The sequence below is a fragment of the Tupaia chinensis genome, unplaced genomic scaffold (genome assembly GCF_000334495.1).
Source record: "Tupaia chinensis unplaced genomic scaffold, TupChi_1.0 Scaffold000216_1, whole genome shotgun sequence".
NCBI classification, from domain to species: Eukaryota; Metazoa; Chordata; class Mammalia; order Scandentia; family Tupaiidae; genus Tupaia; species Tupaia belangeri.
The window spans coordinates 605273-622690 of NW_006159691.1; the positions used below are offsets into that span (position 1 = coordinate 605273).

General features: G+C 41.8%; 1 protein-coding gene across 4 annotated transcripts in view; it reads right to left on the reverse strand.

Annotated features, from left to right (window-relative positions):
* The window catches only part of PKIG (cAMP-dependent protein kinase inhibitor gamma), an 86813-nt gene that overhangs the window by 56933 nt on the left and 12462 nt on the right, over nt 1-17418 (reverse strand). Inside the window, exon 1 of one of the 4 annotated variants that reach the window (XM_006147562.3) lies at nt 11595-11624. The exons of the other annotated variants lie outside the window; for them this stretch is intronic. The gene's annotated coding sequence lies outside the window, so the exon portion shown is untranslated. Of the gene's footprint in view, nt 1-11594; nt 11625-17418 lie in introns of those variants that run through there. 4 annotated transcript variants of the gene reach the window in all.

Here is a 17418-nt window from a genome sequence, read left to right on the forward strand (position 1 = left end):
CTGACTTGTTCTCCTACCATTTTCCTCTGAAAAATGAAATGATCCCTAGGACAATCATTCCACAACCTCACTTTCTAACATCAGGGGAAAAGTTCTGGTGAGTATGAAGGAATGACACATGTCTATATGTTGAGGGAATGTAAATTACTTAATTTTTTTTTGCAAGGTCAGTTTGTCAGTACAATATTGAGCAAACATATACATATATATATTTAAAAATTATTTATCATTATTATTTAATTTGACCAGAGAGAAAGAAAAAGCTAGCTACCAGGCCTGGGACTCGAACCATGGTTAACTATGTGGGAGTCCAGCGCCTTAACTACCATGCCACCTGCCAGCCCCATAACCAAAATTTTTAAACCATGGAATCTTTACTCTCATGATTCCATTTCTAAGAATTCCAGGAATAAAGAATACCCTTGTTCAGAGCAAGGACCATTCACTTCTTCAGGACCTCCCCAACACATCCAACCTAAGATAACCATCCATCAATCTATCACATTACGTTTTTTTATTATTTATTTATTTTTTTTTTTTGGAGAGGTTTTTGCTATAGGGTGTGTGCGCTCGCCAGACAGAGAGAGACATAGAGACAGAAAGCGAGAAATCACCCCCCGGAGGGATGGTCACGCTGCAATCCCGTCTCCATTCTCCTCTCGGGATCTTGGGCACGCACACACACGCGCCCGGAGTGAGTTTTAAGCCACCGGGTCCGGGACGCGAACTGCAGTCGACTATGTGGGAGGCCAGCGACATAGCCATTACGCTAACTGCTGGTTCCCTCACATCACGTTTTTCAAACTTTGCTTTTTTTCTCCTTTTTGGGGGAAGTGGCAGCAGGTGCCATGGCGGTTAAGGCACTGGACTCCACCGTAGCTGACTGCGGTTTGGGTCCTGGACCCAGCAGTTAGAAAGCATGGAAGAGAAGGGACTGCTGCATGGGGAGGGGGGTGATTTCTCACCTTCCCTCTGTGTTTCTGTCTCTCTCTGGCAAGCATACATGCCCTGTGGCAAACACTTAAAAAAAAAAAGTCTTTCTTCTATGACAGCAAGTGAGAGAGATGAGCACACACATACACAGCACCACCTACGGGGTCTTCTCCACAGTCCACCCCTACCCTCAGCCAGTCTGGGATCACGGGCATGCATACATCCAGCGTGCTCAGAGAGGTCCCAGGATCACAGGCATGTGCATGCCCAGCGTGTTCACAGAGGTCTCTGGGTGTGTGGGGGTCATTCTCACAGTGCACGGTGTCACTGCTGTGCCACTGCCCAGCCTACCATGTCACTTTCTTTTTATCGTCTGCACAGCACTGGAAAATTCAGTCTTGCAATGACCAGAATGGATATTCTACCTTAAATGTGCCCTATGAAAGATGCATTTTTTAATGATAATACCCAGAGTTGTGGAAATACAGGAAAATGTGGGTGAGAATGGAGTATGATACAACATCCCTAAAAGGCAATTTGAGAACACATTTCGGAATCTTTAAAAATGTTCCTGCACGGGGTAAATGGGAACTCTACTTTATGCTCAACTTTGCTGTGAACCTAAAATTGGTTAAAATAATAAAGCTCATTAATTTAAAAAATAATGTACATGCCTTTTTGACCCAATCATCTCACTTCTAAGAATTTACCCTAAAGAAATCGCTATGGCTATGTATACGAAAACTTGACTTGAGGTGTTCACATCATGTGTCAGCCCTGGAGCACAGCAGTTAAGGGCTGTGCACAGAGAGCTGAATCCCACATGCCTGATGGCAGTTCAAATTCCACCCCTGGCTTAAAGAGCAAACAGGGCAGATTAGCATATGTGCCTCAGATCCTGATGGGATGGAGAAATAGAGGGAAGGGGGTTGCAGTATGGCCATGCCCCAATAGGGAGTGCTTTCTCCCCCTTCCTCTCTCCTCCTGCCTTGCGCACAGGTGCCCTCTGGCAATTGAAAAGGAAAAATAATACATTTTTAAGACCCTCTGGACAATACATACCAAGTGCTACAAAGATGTGCACACTGACATACAGAAACAATTCTACCAGTCACTATGCAGTGTGTACTGGATGGGAGATCGCATTTTGTGTGCTGTGATGATGCCTAGGGAAGGAATGTAAATTGAGTTACAAAAAGAAGTTTCAGGAAAACAAAATGTATCTATTCAATGACTGCAGTAGGATATGTAGCCCCAGTTAGGTGCTAATTTATAGGATGCGTAAAGTTAGACTTGTGCTCATGGAAATGTGTGTGTCACATATGTTTGCTAGGAGGGTATTTGGATTGATGAGGGTCTTTGGTGATTCAATAAAATGTGGGGGGAAAACGGTATAGAAATAGATAACAGAGACAGTGTGGGAGGAGAACAGGAGGTGGCAGAGGGTAAGAGAGGGAACCAAGGATGGGGGGAAAAAGCAAAACATACAGAACACAGGAAATGGAAGATCACTTGCTAATAATAACATGTTTGTTGATGTGCTTGATTGAGACAATATACAGTGTACTCTGGATGGAAAATCTCATTGTGTATGCTGTAATGATGTACAGTGAATGAATGCAAATAAATTGGAAAAAAAAAAAGAAAAGAAACAATTCTACCAGTTATTCAACATAGGGAAAAAATACAAAGTATCAAACACTTTGTGTAGCCATTAAAAGTTGCAAAGAGAAACCCAAGTCATGAGCTGCACTCTGCCAGCTAAAACCCGTCTCCAGAGCCCTGCTCCTGTCCTCTGCTACCCTAGCCTGGCCCAGAGGTGTTCTGCCTCGCCTGTGTCTGGCACCAGAAGATGCACAGGCAACATATGTCCGAGAACAACCTCGCTGAGCAGGTAGCAAAGAAGCCTCTGAAGCTGTATCTGGCAGTGGAAAGAAATGAGCTCTAAACTGTCCAGGCACCTCCGCCGTGATTCAAGACACTTAATGACAAGAATGACCAAGATAAACACAAGGGTAGAGAAAGAAGGAAAGGAAAACACAGGTCTCAGAAAAAAAGGGAAATAAAATGAGAGAGAACATTTTAGAAAAGGGAGATAGAGACAAGTATGAAGCAGGATTCTGTAAGAGGGAAATGCCCTGAGCAGCCTTGAGCTCCAGGACCAGGAGAATCCTCCTCCAGGAAACTTTGATTAGACAATCACAGACTGAGAAACCCCAGAGCTTCCTTCTCATCCCCAGAACCTGGAAACTGACTCTATTACTCCTGGAAGCCTGATGACCAGTACAGTCAGTGGATTCAGTAACCATGAAAGAGACCAAAAGGTTACCAGTTCACAAAAACTAAAGGGTAACTTCGTACCAATGCCATGATTTAACAATACAAATCCTTTATTTAAGAGCTCCAAAGAGGCTACAATGTATTTATATCCATAAATGAGCGTTCTTTCTTTTCAATTTATTTTATTTTTATTTATTTTAATATGACTAGAGAGGAACAGAGTGACAGACAGAAAAGAGAGAGGGAAAGTGAGAAAGTAAGTTGCCAGGTCCATGACTCGAATTGCAGTCCGCCATGTGGGAGTCCAGAGCCTTTAACCACCATGACACCTGTCAGCCCCATAAATGAAAATTCTTAACCAGGAAAAGTTTCTTAGCCAGGAAAACAGTTCAAGTCTGAGGCAGAGCAGCCTTTAAAAGAGAAGACTTGCATTAAGATAAAAGGGATTATCTCCCCCCACCCTCTTTCATAGGGAGGACAAAGGCAGCTGGGCAAGAAGTAAGAAGGCTGCATAGACACTTGGGCCAGTCTTTAGAAGCCCAAAAAAGGAAAACAAAAAGAAAGATTACATATTTGAAGATAAATTTACCACCACGAATGAGAGAGAGCAGACTGGTCACTCCTATTAAGAGGAGCTAGAGGGGGCCCCGCAGGTAGCCTGGTGGTTAAGAGTAGTGGACTGCAATATGGCCAACGGTGGTTCGAGTCCCAGACCTGGTGGCTTGCTTTCTCACTTTCCCTCCCTCCCTCTTCCTCTGTCCCTCACTGATCAAATAAAAATAATGAATAAGAATAAATAAAGTTAAATAAAATAATTCTTAAAAAAAAAAAAAAAAGAGGAACTAGAGGAAGCTGAGCAGCCAGTGTTAAGTCTGAAAGAAGAAAATCAGATGGGCCAGTAACACTGGGGGCTCCCCATCCTGTGGATCCCACGGGAGAACCTTGTACAATGTGAAATGACAGCCCTCCAAGTTGACTGAACACACTGTACATGTTCAAAGAAGAGAAGAGGAAGGAAATATTACCTGAATTATGATCCCTATAATTTTTACGCAGTCAACTACCTCCTCCATATTTGCAAATATCAGCTGGATTCATATTTTTTTCCCAAGAGTTCTTAAAATCAATGAGCTATTATCTCTTTGGTACTACTGCTTCTGTGCCATTCTTGCCCCTCCCCTTCGTAAGTCCAATTAAATATACATTAGGCCTTCTCACTGGGACTCTTAATTCTCTTACTTTCTTTTCTAGTTTTTACCTATTTTTTTTTATCTCTTAGTGGTTCTTTTTGGATAATTTTCTTCTAATCTATCTTCCAATTAATCAATTCTTTCTTCTGTTATGTGCTTTGCTTTTAAATCCATCCACTGTTTTCATTTTTAGTTATTGTATTTTTCAGTTCTAGAATGTGCGTTTGGCTCTATTTTAGATTAATTGCCTTTTTTTAATTGTCAGAAGGTACATGCACTCACGAGAGAGACAGAGAAGCAGAGAGAGAGAAAGCACACCTTACTGTGGCGAAGTCACACAGCAATCCCTTCTCCTTTTCTCCTCCTGTCGGGATATAGTAGGCACACAAGCACACGCACCCCATGGATTTTTCAAGTTGCTGGGTCAGAATTCCAACTGTGGTCAGTCATGTGGGACTCAGCTCCCTTAACCACTAGGCTATGAATCAGCCCTTGAATCTATTGCTTTCACGGTGTCTTCTATTATCACATTAAATCTTGGCCCAGCTCATGGCCTGATGGTGAAGGCAGCCAGATCCGACATTGCCAACCAAGCAGTTCAAGTTCAGAACCCAGTGGATCGAGAAACACACCAGGTGCATGTGCGTGCATGCTCAAAATCCTAAAAGGAGGAGCAGATGGAAGAGAATGGATTATGGTGTGACCATTACTGATGGGTGGTGCCTTTTCCTGTCCTTCTGTCTCTCTCTGGTGAGTATTTGCACCCTCTACCAAAATATGAAACATAACAGAACAAAAAGATATTGTTATAATGATAACTTCTATGAAATGAAAATGGGTATTATTGGAAAAAGAGAATGATATAACAATATTATGTCCTATATAAAATTTCAAAAATCAGGACCAGCAGATGGCATAATGGTTACGTCACTGGACTCCCACATAGTCAACAGTCACAGTTCTAGTCCTGGACCCAGCAACTTAAAATTCACACCAGGCATATGTGCATGCATGCCCAAAATCCCAAGAGGAGAATGGAGGAGAAGAGATTGTGGTGTGGCCATTCCCCCTGAGGGGTGATTTCTCACTTTCTATTTCTCTGGTTCTGTTTCTCCAGACAGCACATTTACCCTATAACAAAAACCTAAAAAAAAAAAAAAAAAAAAAAAAAAAAAAAAAAGAAAGAAAGAAAGAAAAATAAAAAACAACATTCAAAATACTTTTATATTTAAAAGCAGTTTATTTAAAAAAAAAAAAAAAGCCCAATGAAAAGGGCAGTTTTGCAGCTGAGACACACAGAAAATCTAGCTTCTTGTTTGTACTCAGGGCCATTCTAAACCAGATCCCATTGTCATTCTTTAGGTGATAAGTGATTAAAAAGAAAAATGGTAGAAATATGGTAAGTGGCCAAGTGACATGTACAAAGTGGAGTTTCTACAAAAGGTGCCCTTCCATGGGAACCAGCAGTTAGCATAATGGCTATGTTGCTGGACTCCCACGTAGTCGACCGCGGTTCGTGTCCCAGACCCGGTGGCTTAAAACTCATGCTGGGCGCGTGTGCGTGCGTGCCCAAGATCCCGAGAGGAGAATGGAGGAGAAGGGATTGCGGCGTGACCATCCCCCCTGGGGGGTGATTTCTCGCTTTCTGTCTCTATGTCTCTGTCTGTCTGGCGAGCGCACGCACCCTACAGTGAAAATCTCTCCAAAAAAAAAAAAAAAGGTGCCCTTCCAGGAGGATGGACTACAGCAGAGAGATTGCAGAGCGGTATACTGATCAGACTGGAGGACTAGGAGCTTGGGTTGGAGTGCTGGCAGGAGTAAGATGAGGAATTTTTACCTTGCACTACCCAAATACTTACTAAGGATCTACCGTTGAGCATGCAAAGTATGGGGCAAAAAGTATCTGAAATTGGACCAGCTGTTAGCGTAATGGCTATGTCGCTGGACTCCCATGTTGTTGACCACAGTTCGCGTCCCAGACCTGGTGGCTTCAACTCAGGCTGGGCGCATGTGCGTGCATGCCCGAGATCCCGAGAGGAGAATGGAGGAGAATAGAGGAGAAGGGACTGTGGTGTGGCCATCTCCCCAGGGGGTGAGTTCTCGCTTTCTGTCTCTCTGTCTGTCTGGCGAGTGCACGCGCCCTATAGCAAAAACGTCTTAAAAAAATTGTATCTGAATTTTACTAAAACTAACCAAACAAATAAGTCAATTTTCTCTTCTACTTAGTCCCAGTTCTCTTACCTATAAAACAGAAGAAAATATCCAACTCAGGATTCTTGTAAGGATTGAAAGAAGGTATCTATATAAAATATACTAAGGGAACCAGCAGGTGGCCTGGTGGTTAAGGCGCTGAACTCCCACATGGCCGACCACAGTCTGAGTCCCAGGCCTGGCAGCTTGCTTTCTCACTTTCTCTCTCTCTTGTGAGTACACTTTCCCTATGGCAAATTAAACAATAATAACGATAAATTAAATTAAATAAATAATTCTTTTTAAAAAAGGTAAAACATACTGTCTTCCATGAATGTTAACTACTAGTAATATACTATGACCATCATAGTACTAGCCTGCTACTGCTACAGCAGTGAGGGTAACAATTTATTTATTTATTTAGATGTATTTATTTAATTTTACTTATTATTATTATTTTTTTTTAATTTGCCATAGGGCACATGCACTCACTAGAGACAGAGAAAGAAAATAAAGCAAGCCACCAGGTCCAAGATTTGAACCATGGTAGACCACATGAGAGTCCAGCACCTCAATCACCATGCCACCTGCTGGCCCCAAGGATAACAATTTAAATAGCGGGACTAGCAGTTAGCATAATGGCTATGTTGCTGGACTCCCATGTAGCTGGACTCCCATGTAGTCGACCACAGTTCAAGTCCTGGACCCAGCAGCTTAAACTCATGTCGGGCATGTGTGCATGTATGCCCAAGATCCCGAGAGGAGAATGGAGGAGAAGGGATTATGGCGTGGCCATCCCCTCTGGGGAGTGATTTCTCGCTTTCTGTCTTTGTCTCTCTCTGTCTTTCTGGTGAGCCCACGCACCCTATAGCAATAAAACCTCTCCAAAAAAAAAAAGAGAGAACATTTAAATAGCAAGTCTCTGTGTATCAGGACTTGAGAAATATCTGTGTAGCCTATCTTTTCTTATATACATATATATGTGTGTATATTTGTATATATATATGTATTCAATATAAATTTAAATATATATTACATATAGCTATAGATATAGATATATCTATCTATCTATATATCCCTTGTGTTATACAAAAGCTCCCTTCTGAATTGTCAGACATATAAATGCCTTTAGAGTCCAAAATAGAACCAAATACCCTATACTCTGTCATAGCTCTTTGAGCCCACGGTACAAGGATAGAGATTCTTTCAAATATTTACTGCTCAAGAAAGGTTGGAGAGTTGATTTGTAAAATAGTATAAAGAACCAGAAAGTATAAGTCCCTTTCATTAAGTATAAATTACTTTAAATACACCGAGGGTACCACAAAAATAATTTATTTATTTATGAGCTTAACTGGGTAGAGAAGATTCATGGTCCCCTTCTTGATTTTAAGAAAGCGCTCACACTGGAAGATATATACAACCCCAGCAGTTTATTTTAAAACTGCAAACAATCCTGGAGGGCTTAAATAAGGATGAGCTTGCCAAATTGGAGGCTTTTTTCCACTATTATAAAAACAATGAGTGGGCTTTTGAAAAGTAGGGCATATTTCAAAGACTTAACAGAAATGAAACTATATACAGGAGACTTAAACTTACACATCTAGTATGATTTCACTTATCAACTTGAGAAAACTAGCAAGAAAATGAACAATTGGGACCAGCAGTTAGCGTAATGGCTACGTCGCTGGACTCCCATGTATTTGACTGCAGTTCGTGTCCCGAACCCAGTGGCTTAAAACTCACGCCAGGCGCGTGTGCATGCGTTTCCAAGAAAAAACCTCTCAAAAAAAAAAAAAAAAAAAAGAAAAGAAAGAAAATGAACAATTAACTCTCACGTCACTACTCTACCATAAATAAAAAAGAAAATGTTTTGTTTGGAATCCAAATTTAATACAGATCTTCATAAATTTACTGTCGTTATCAGCCAAACACATCATTATGGTTAATAAGTTTTGGTTGTCACATATAAGAGATGAAGATTTTTTTAAAGGAATTATTAAACTTTATTTATCCATTTATTTATTTATTTTTAATTTGCCAGAGAGGGACAGAGTGAAAAAGCAAGCTGCCAGGTCTGGGACTCGAACCATGGTCGGCCATATGGAAGTCCAGTGCCCTTAACCACCACACCACTTGTTGGCCCCAGAGATGAAGTATTTATTAACTGAGATAAATTTTTGTTAAAGTGGAGATTTAGCTAAATAAAGTCAGAAAATAAAAATATTATTTTGTACAATAAATGGCTTATCTGCTGAGGATATTGTTTAGAGAAAGAAACCTCAGTGTATCCTACTACATGCTCAGAGCACATATCACTTCTGAGATTCCAAAATGTGTGCAGATTTCTCCCTATCAGTAAGCAAGCAATCAGTTCTGCAGTGGACGGCAGTGAGTCGTCCTCTCCTACAACTCAATTCTGATACTAGCCACCTAGAGATCCCGTAGGGTGAGGGTCCAGTCCTCCACTTTTAGATACCAGCTGCAAGTTGGACCAATCAGAACTTCTCTCTGATCAAACAGCTACAAGTTGGGATTCCTCCAATACTGTCTTTAGGTTCAATTAATTTCCTAGAGTGGCATACTGATTTATTACAAATGATTTTTTTAAAGTATTTTTGATATAAGGCATGTGCACTCACCCGAGACAGAGAGGAAGTGTGAGAAATCACCCTGCAGAGGGGATGGCCAGGCCATAATCTCATCTCCTTCATTCTCCTCTCAGGGTTTTGGGCATGCATTCACATGCATCTGGTGTGTTGTTCAAGACCTTTGGTCAAGGATTTGAACTGCATAGTTGGCCATGTGGGATCCAGTGCCTTAACTACCATGCCACTGTCTGGCTCTACTAAAGGTATTTTAAAGGATATCAATAAACAAACAGATAAAGGCAGGGTCTGGAAGAGTTCAGAGTACAGGAGCTCTCCTCCCTATGGGTTTGGTGTGCACTACCCTTCCTGCATGTGGTAAGTTTTTGTTTACCTTCCTGCAAAACATTCACATGCTTGGGACCAGCAGTTGGCATAATGGTTGTGTCGCTGGACTCCCATGTAGTTGATAGCGGTTCAAGTTCCAGACCCGGTGGCTTAAAATCATGCTGGATGCATGTGCGTGCATGCCCAAGATCCCAAGAGGAGAATGGAGGAAAGGGGATTGCAGCCCCGTGGCCATCCCCCCAGGGGGGTGATTTCTCGCTTTCTGCCTCTCTGTCTGTCTCTGTCTTTCTGGCAAGCACACGTGACTATAGCAAAAAAAAAAACAAAAACAAAAACAAAAAACCTCTCCCCAAAAAACTTATGAGCCGGAAGCTTTTCAGATGAAATACTCGAGTATCACTAAAGAACTGTGGGTGAGCTTAAATCATATGGGCCTTAACTACTCTATAATTTAGCTAAAATGTATCTTGGAATTAAGATGCAGAAAGATCCATGGCAGTTTAGATATTTAGAAAGATTTAGTTTAAGGCCAATGAATATAAAAATATGTATAAACATATATAAAACCTATAGAGCTCGGCGAGCTTTGGATAAACAAATAAATTTTAAAATCTGCCGAAAAATGAATTTCCTATAAATTTCAAAGTGTTTTGGCAGTAAACTGTTTTTTTTTTTTTTTTTTTTTTTTGGAGAGATTTTCACTGTAGGGCGCGTGCGCTCGCCAGACAGACAGAGAGAGACATAGAGACAGAAAACGAGAAATCACCCCCCAGGGGGGATGGTCACGCCGCAATCCCTTCTCCTCCATTCTCCTCTCGGGATCTTGGGCACGCACGCACACGTGCCCGGCGTGAGTTTTAAGCCACCGGGTCCGGGACACAAACCGCGGTCGACTAAGTGGGAGCCCAGCGACATAGCCATTACGCTAACTGCTGGTTCCCGGCAGTAAACTGTTTTTAAACACAATTCTTTACAATTTTTTAAAAAGGAAAAAAGGGATAGAGAACAGATGTGGATCTCTCAATATATTTTTATGTCTGCTTATTTGTTTTTATTTAAATAGAAATTAAGAATTTCTTAACTAGAAACACAGGAAAATTATACCCATAACACAAATTAAAATATTTTAATTAAAAACACTGAGAATAATTCTATCCATAATATTTTTTCTTTCTTTCTTTAAGAACAACATCAACAAAAATAGCACAGTAACATCTTAAGTGATTTCTGGCACCATGTCAAAAATTCAGATACTAAAATAGAACATATAAATGGCACTAAGCTTCAGCAAGTCCCTGAAGCCCAAAACTATAACAATACTTTCAATATCCTACTCAGAAAAGGAAAAATGTCACAGTACTGTAGGTAACAAAAAATCAATATGTGGTTATTTCTGTGTTTTATCAATTAAATTAGGAGAAATCCTGCCTCTGCAGCCTTTCCCCACCCCCAGCCCTCATTTTGGGAGGCTTTCTTAAAAATGCAAGTGGCCTCGGAGTCTTTCCAGGAAGACTGAGAAACCAGTCTCTGCACAGACATTTCAGATCCTAAACACATTTTAAGAAAACCAAGACCCTGATTTCTTCCCAAGCTGGGAACCCCTGCCCACCAGCAAACCACCACCCATTCCAGGCTCGTCCCTGTGGAAGATCCCCACCCTGTCCCCTCCACTCAGCCAGTTTTTAACTACCAATCAGCATCAAGTCTGGGACCTGCTCTAAATGCACCTTCTCATTCCTCGTAGTATAGAGTTAAAAGTCCTTATTTATAGGATGTTGATGACATTAGACATGTGCAATTGTTGCAAGCATTGCACCATACATAAAATTTACCTGGGTTAAAAAACTTTTTAAATTAATTAACAAGTTTACAATGATCTGCATTGATCTGGTCCTGCCGGCTTCTCCAAATTTACCTTGTGTCAAGCTTCCTCTTCACTGTCTTTAGGTCACATTGGAAGCTCTTTCAGCTCCTTTAAGACCAAGCTCTTCCCCCAAGTTCAAGGTCTGTAGACTCATGGCTTTTCAGCCATCACATTCTACCTTCCAAGTTAATTCCTACTCACCACATCAGTCTCCACTTGGGTACCTCATCCCTTCACCATAACATGCGTGGGCACCTCTGCGTTCCCTTAGCATTTACTACACACGCGCAGGGATCATGAAGTCCAAGATAGCAGGCCCCTCGTTCCTATTACTCACTGATGAAGCGCTAGCCCTTGGTAAATCGAAGATAAGCAGTAACCATTCATTTAGTGAATACCAAATAAAGGCATGAGAATATTAGTCATTCTGATCTGTAACTTTCCCTCCCCATTTTGCTGACTCGAATGTGTGGCGTGAATTCTGTGTCATCTCAAACCCATCTGTGAAAGAATCATAGCTCTGCCTCTGATTCTGCTTGTTTCTTCTTGAAGAAGCCCAAAGACCAAGCAAGCATTTCCTTTAAGACAATTAAGATCCAGAAGGCTCCCAGCATTCACTAATGACCTATAGAATAGCTAAGTCTTCCCTGTAATAACTACTACTACCTATCTCCGAAGAGGAAAATTTCCAGGTTCAACATAACTTAAGCAGAGTTTTCAAATAGCAAGTGTGCTGACTTTTAACATGTTCATGACAGGCACCTGCCTAACCTCTTGGCCAACAGAAATGGTTTTGTCTAGATAAGGTTTTATGCAATGCTGGATTACATGTGCTGGTTATACTGGCCAACCCAGGACAGCATAAACTTCAGTCTTTCCTGAGATAGGACTAATGACTTGAGACTTCAAGCTTTCGACTTTGGAAAGACTAAAAAATAAAAAAAAATTAAAAAAATTTAAAAAATTAAAAAGCCAACTGAATTCCCTAAAAATTCTCTCCTCGCAAGATTCTTGTGAGGCAGTGGGAAGGAAAACGAGAAGGATGAGTCAGTGTGAGTCAGCGGTAAGAAAAAAGCTCTGCTTTTGGTAAATAGTTTGCTCTTTTACAGACAGGATTAGGATTACCCGACTCCACTGCTAAAAATACACAAATAACAGGTGGTATACATTATATAAGTAGTTCCAAAACAGAGACTCAGATCATTGACTCTAAAAAGGGAACAGTTGATCAGCATTGGGTCAGACCTTCTCCAGAGCCTGCTGCTTTCTGAAGAAGCTCCAAGACCATGAAAGCATTTCCTTTAAGACAATGAAGATCCAAAATGCTTCCAGCAATCATTCGATGACCTATAGAACAGCTAAGCCTTCCTTAGAATAACTACCACTTCCTAAGAACCTACTATGTGCCAATAACTCTGACAGGCAACTCATACAACGTACCTCCAAACTTCATAATAATCCTGTAAAATGAGCACTATCACCAACATTTCATAGACAAGGAGCCTGGAGTTCAGAGGTTAAGTGACTTATCAAGGCTGTATAGTGGTCATGCAGGATCTGAACTCAGATCTGACTTGGAAATGCTTGTTTATTATTTTTTTTAATATTCTAAATTGAATTCAGAAATATATATGAATCACCATGTGCAAGGCAAGGGACCAGATACCACAGGAGATAGCGGGGAAGAGGAGGCCACTCCAATTACCGAGACAGTAAACAAAGAAGTTGCAACTATCCAAGAGAGACTGGCATCTGTTTCCAGAATCTTGCACTAGGCCTGCCACACAGGAGCTGCCTGGGAAATTACATGGAAGGGAAGCACACAGCCATGTAGACAGGGCAGTCTGTGGTCAGTGTCATGACAGAGAACGTGCTTTGTGGGTTTACACTATATCTTTTTTTTTTTTTTTTGGAGAGGTTTTCACTATACGGCGTGTGCGCTTGCCAGGCAGACAGAGACAGACAGACAGAAAGCGAGAAATCCCCCCCCAGGCTCCAATTACCGAGACAGTAAACAAAGAAGTTGCAACTATCCAAGAGAGACTGGCATCTGTTTCCAGAATCTTGCACTAGGCCTGCCACACAGGAGCTGCCTGGGAAATTACATGGAAGGGAAGCACACAGCCATGTAGACAGGGCAGTCTGTGGTCAGTGTCATGACAGAGAACGTGCTTTGTGGGTTTACACTATATCTTTTTTTTTTTTTTTGGAGAGGTTTTCACTATACGGCGTGTGCGCTTGCCAGGCAGACAGAGACAGACAGACAGAAAGCGAGAAATCACCCCCCAGGGGCGATGGTCACACCACAATCCCTTCTCCACTCTCCTCTCGGGATCTTGGGCACGCACGCACACGCGCCCGGCGTGAGTTTTAAGCCACCAGGTCCAGGACATGAACTGTGGTCGACTACGTGGGAGTCCAGCGACACAGCCATTACGCTAACTGCTGGTTCCCTGGGTTTACATTATATCTTGATGCAGGAGCCTGAGAAAGATTCATGAATGTGGCGTCTGAGATAAGTTTGACAAATGGACTTTGATAGACAACAGCGAAAAGTAAATAAATCAGTAGAGGATGGGTGTAGCACAGTTGGGATAAACCCCCGAGGACTGCTAACAGGGAGAAAGCAAGCTCAAAGAGGAGATTCACTATTGTGAGGGCCCCGAATGTGCTCCAAGTCTCTTTATATTGAAAAGTATAGGAATTACAAATATTTCGGAGTCAATTAAAAAAATGTGGGGATCAAGGCAAATAATACTTTAAGGTAATCAAAGCTGCTGTATAGCCTTTCTGGATTGAAGTGGTGGTGCTGACGCTGGCGGTGTGGGGAGGAGGGGCAGTAACTGCATAGACTAATGCATGTATACAAATCCAGAACGTACGTGGCTATGTCACAAAGGCGCATCATGGGTACGTTCTACTACCGTCAGCACCTCAATGCTGAATCAGAGCGAGCGTTTTGTAAGCGTCCACTTTAACCTACAGTTCCTACATTACAGGACTCGCTATGTCAGTGACACTCAACATTCACGGTCTGCTAAAGGGCTTTTGGGAATGGCAGAAGGAGAGGGCAATTCTATTAATAGTTGTCACAATATTTGACTGCCTCCTTACTCAGATGGGCACTGTAGTTTCATAGAAATCAAAATCACCCCTTACTCTGACTTCCAAACACCAAGATACTTACATAAGTGAAAAACCTTTGGATAGTTATCTGAGCCTGGATCATAACCTTTTCAAATGTAACAGCCTACTTTTGCATGAGTTTAGAGGCAATGCATTTTCTAAGACTGTATCTACCATGTGAAAAATGACAGTGCTCTGTTTTGCACTTAGGGGTGAGTTAATAAGATGTCCACAATACACTTTCAAATAGTTCAGCAAGAAATGGAAACACACATATGCAGGTAAAACAAGTACAATACAATAGTAAGAGCTGTCTGATCTAGATGTTTGATACAGATGCGCATTGTACTCTTGAATTTTGTTGGTTTGCAATTTTTAATAAAAAGCTAGAGGGAAGAATCTACCCGGCTCTCGTTAAATGAGAAATCATAATGGAGGTTAGTTAACCCCCTAGCACTCTGCTGCCCTTAGAAAGGTAACTTTCCCTCCCCTGTGCCTCAATTTCCCAGTAACAAGAGGATAATAACAAAACCTCTATCACAGAGTTGTTATAAGGATGAAATGATTTAATAAATGGATGCTGCTTAAAACCCCACGCAGCACAGAGAAAGCACTATCGGAGGCATCGCTATTACCATCAGACCTCGGTAAGTACACCGTCAGCCACGTGCCTGCGCACTTCCCCACTCTAAGTTATTTGTACAAGCAGAAAGGCTGGAAAGTATTTTTTTAAAAATGATTATTGAAATAATTGGATTAATACCTGTCACATTTTTACTATTTTTACAAGTTGTCCTTCTTTGCTCCTGTTTTGTTTTTGCTGTCTTCTGTAGTTTTATTTATTTATTTATCTTTGAGAGAGATTTTTGCTGCAGAGCCTGTGTACTCGTCAGAGAGACACACAGAGAGGCAGAAAGCAAGAGATCACCCCCCACCCCCCAGGAGGGATGCCACACCGCAATCCCTTCTCCTCCATTCTCCTCGCAGGATTTTGGGCACACACACACATGCACCCAGCATGAGTTTTAAGCCACTGAGTCTGGGACTTGAACCACGTAGACTATGTGGGAGTCCAGCAACAGAACCATTATGCCATCGGCTGGTCCCAGGCTAGAATTTCTTTAGCCAAGAGTTGGTTTCATCTTATTTCCTTCCACTAAGATCCTTTCCAAGATAAGGTTTTATGCAATGCTGGATTACATGTGCTGGTTATACTGGCCAACCCAGGACAGCATAAACTTCAGTCTTTCCTGAGATAGGACTAATGACTTGAGACTTCAAGCTTTCGACTTTGGAAAGACTAAAAAATAAAAAAAAATTAAAAAAATTTAAAAAATTAAAAAGCCAACTGAATTCCCTAAAAATTCTCTCCTCGCAAGATTCTTGTGAGGCAGTGGGAAGGAAAACGAGAAGGATGAGTCAGTGTGAGTCAGCGGTAAGAAAAAAGCTCTGCTTTTGGTAAATAGTTTGCTCTTTTACAGACAGGATTAGGATTACCCGACTCCACTGCTAAAAATACACAAATAACAGGTGGTATACATTATATAAGTAGTTCCAAAACAGAGACTCAGATCATTGACTCTAAAAAGGGAACAGTTGATCAGCATTGGGTCAGACCTTCTCCAGAGCCTGCTGCTTTCTGAAGAAGCTCCAAGACCATGAAAGCATTTCCTTTAAGACAATGAAGATCCAAAATGCTTCCAGCAATCATTCGATGACCTATAGAACAGCTAAGCCTTCCTTAGAATAACTACCACTTCCTAAGAACCTACTATGTGCCAATAACTCTGACAGGCAACTCATACAACGTACCTCCAAACTTCATAATAATCCTGTAAAATGAGCACTATCACCAACATTTCATAGACAAGGAGCCTGGAGTTCAGAGGTTAAGTGACTTATCAAGGCTGTATAGTGGTCATGCAGGATCTGAACTCAGATCTGACTTGGAAATGCTTGTTTATTATTTTTTTTAATATTCTAAATTGAATTCAGAAATATATATGAATCACCATGTGCAAGGCAAGGGACCAGATACCACAGGAGATAGCGGGGAAGAGGAGGCCACTCCAATTACCGAGACAGTAAACAAAGAAGTTGCAACTATCCAAGAGAGACTGGCATCTGTTTCCAGAATCTTGCACTAGGCCTGCCACACAGGAGCTGCCTGGGAAATTACATGGAAGGGAAGCACACAGCCATGTAGACAGGGCAGTCTGTGGTCAGTGTCATGACAGAGAACGTGCTTTGTGGGTTTACACTATATCTTTTTTTTTTTTTTTGGAGAGGTTTTCACTATACGGCGTGTGCGCTTGCCAGGCAGACAGAGACAGACAGACAGAAAGCGAGAAATCACCCCCCAGGGGCGATGGTCACACCACAATCCCTTCTCCACTCTCCTCTCGGGATCTTGGGCACGCACGCACACGCGCCCGGCGTGAGTTTTAAGCCACCAGGTCCAGGACATGAACTGTGGTCGACTACGTGGGAGTCCAGCGACACAGCCATTACGCTAACTGCTGGTTCCCTGGGTTTACATTATATCTTGATGCAGGAGCCTGAGAAAGATTCATGAATGTGGCGTCTGAGATAAGTTTGACAAATGGACTTTGATAGACAACAGCGAAAAGTAAATAAATCAGTAGAGGATGGGTGTAGCACAGTTGGGATAAACCCCCGAGGACTGCTAACAGGGAGAAAGCAAGCTCAAAGAGGAGATTCACTATTGTGAGGGCCCCGAATGTGCTCCAAGTCTCTTTATATTGAAAAGTATAGGAATTACAAATATTTCGGAGTCAATTAAAAAAATGTGGGGATCAAGGCAAATAATACTTTAAGGTAATCAAAGCTGCTGTATAGCCTTTCTGGATTGAAGTGGTGGTGCTGACGCTGGCGGTGT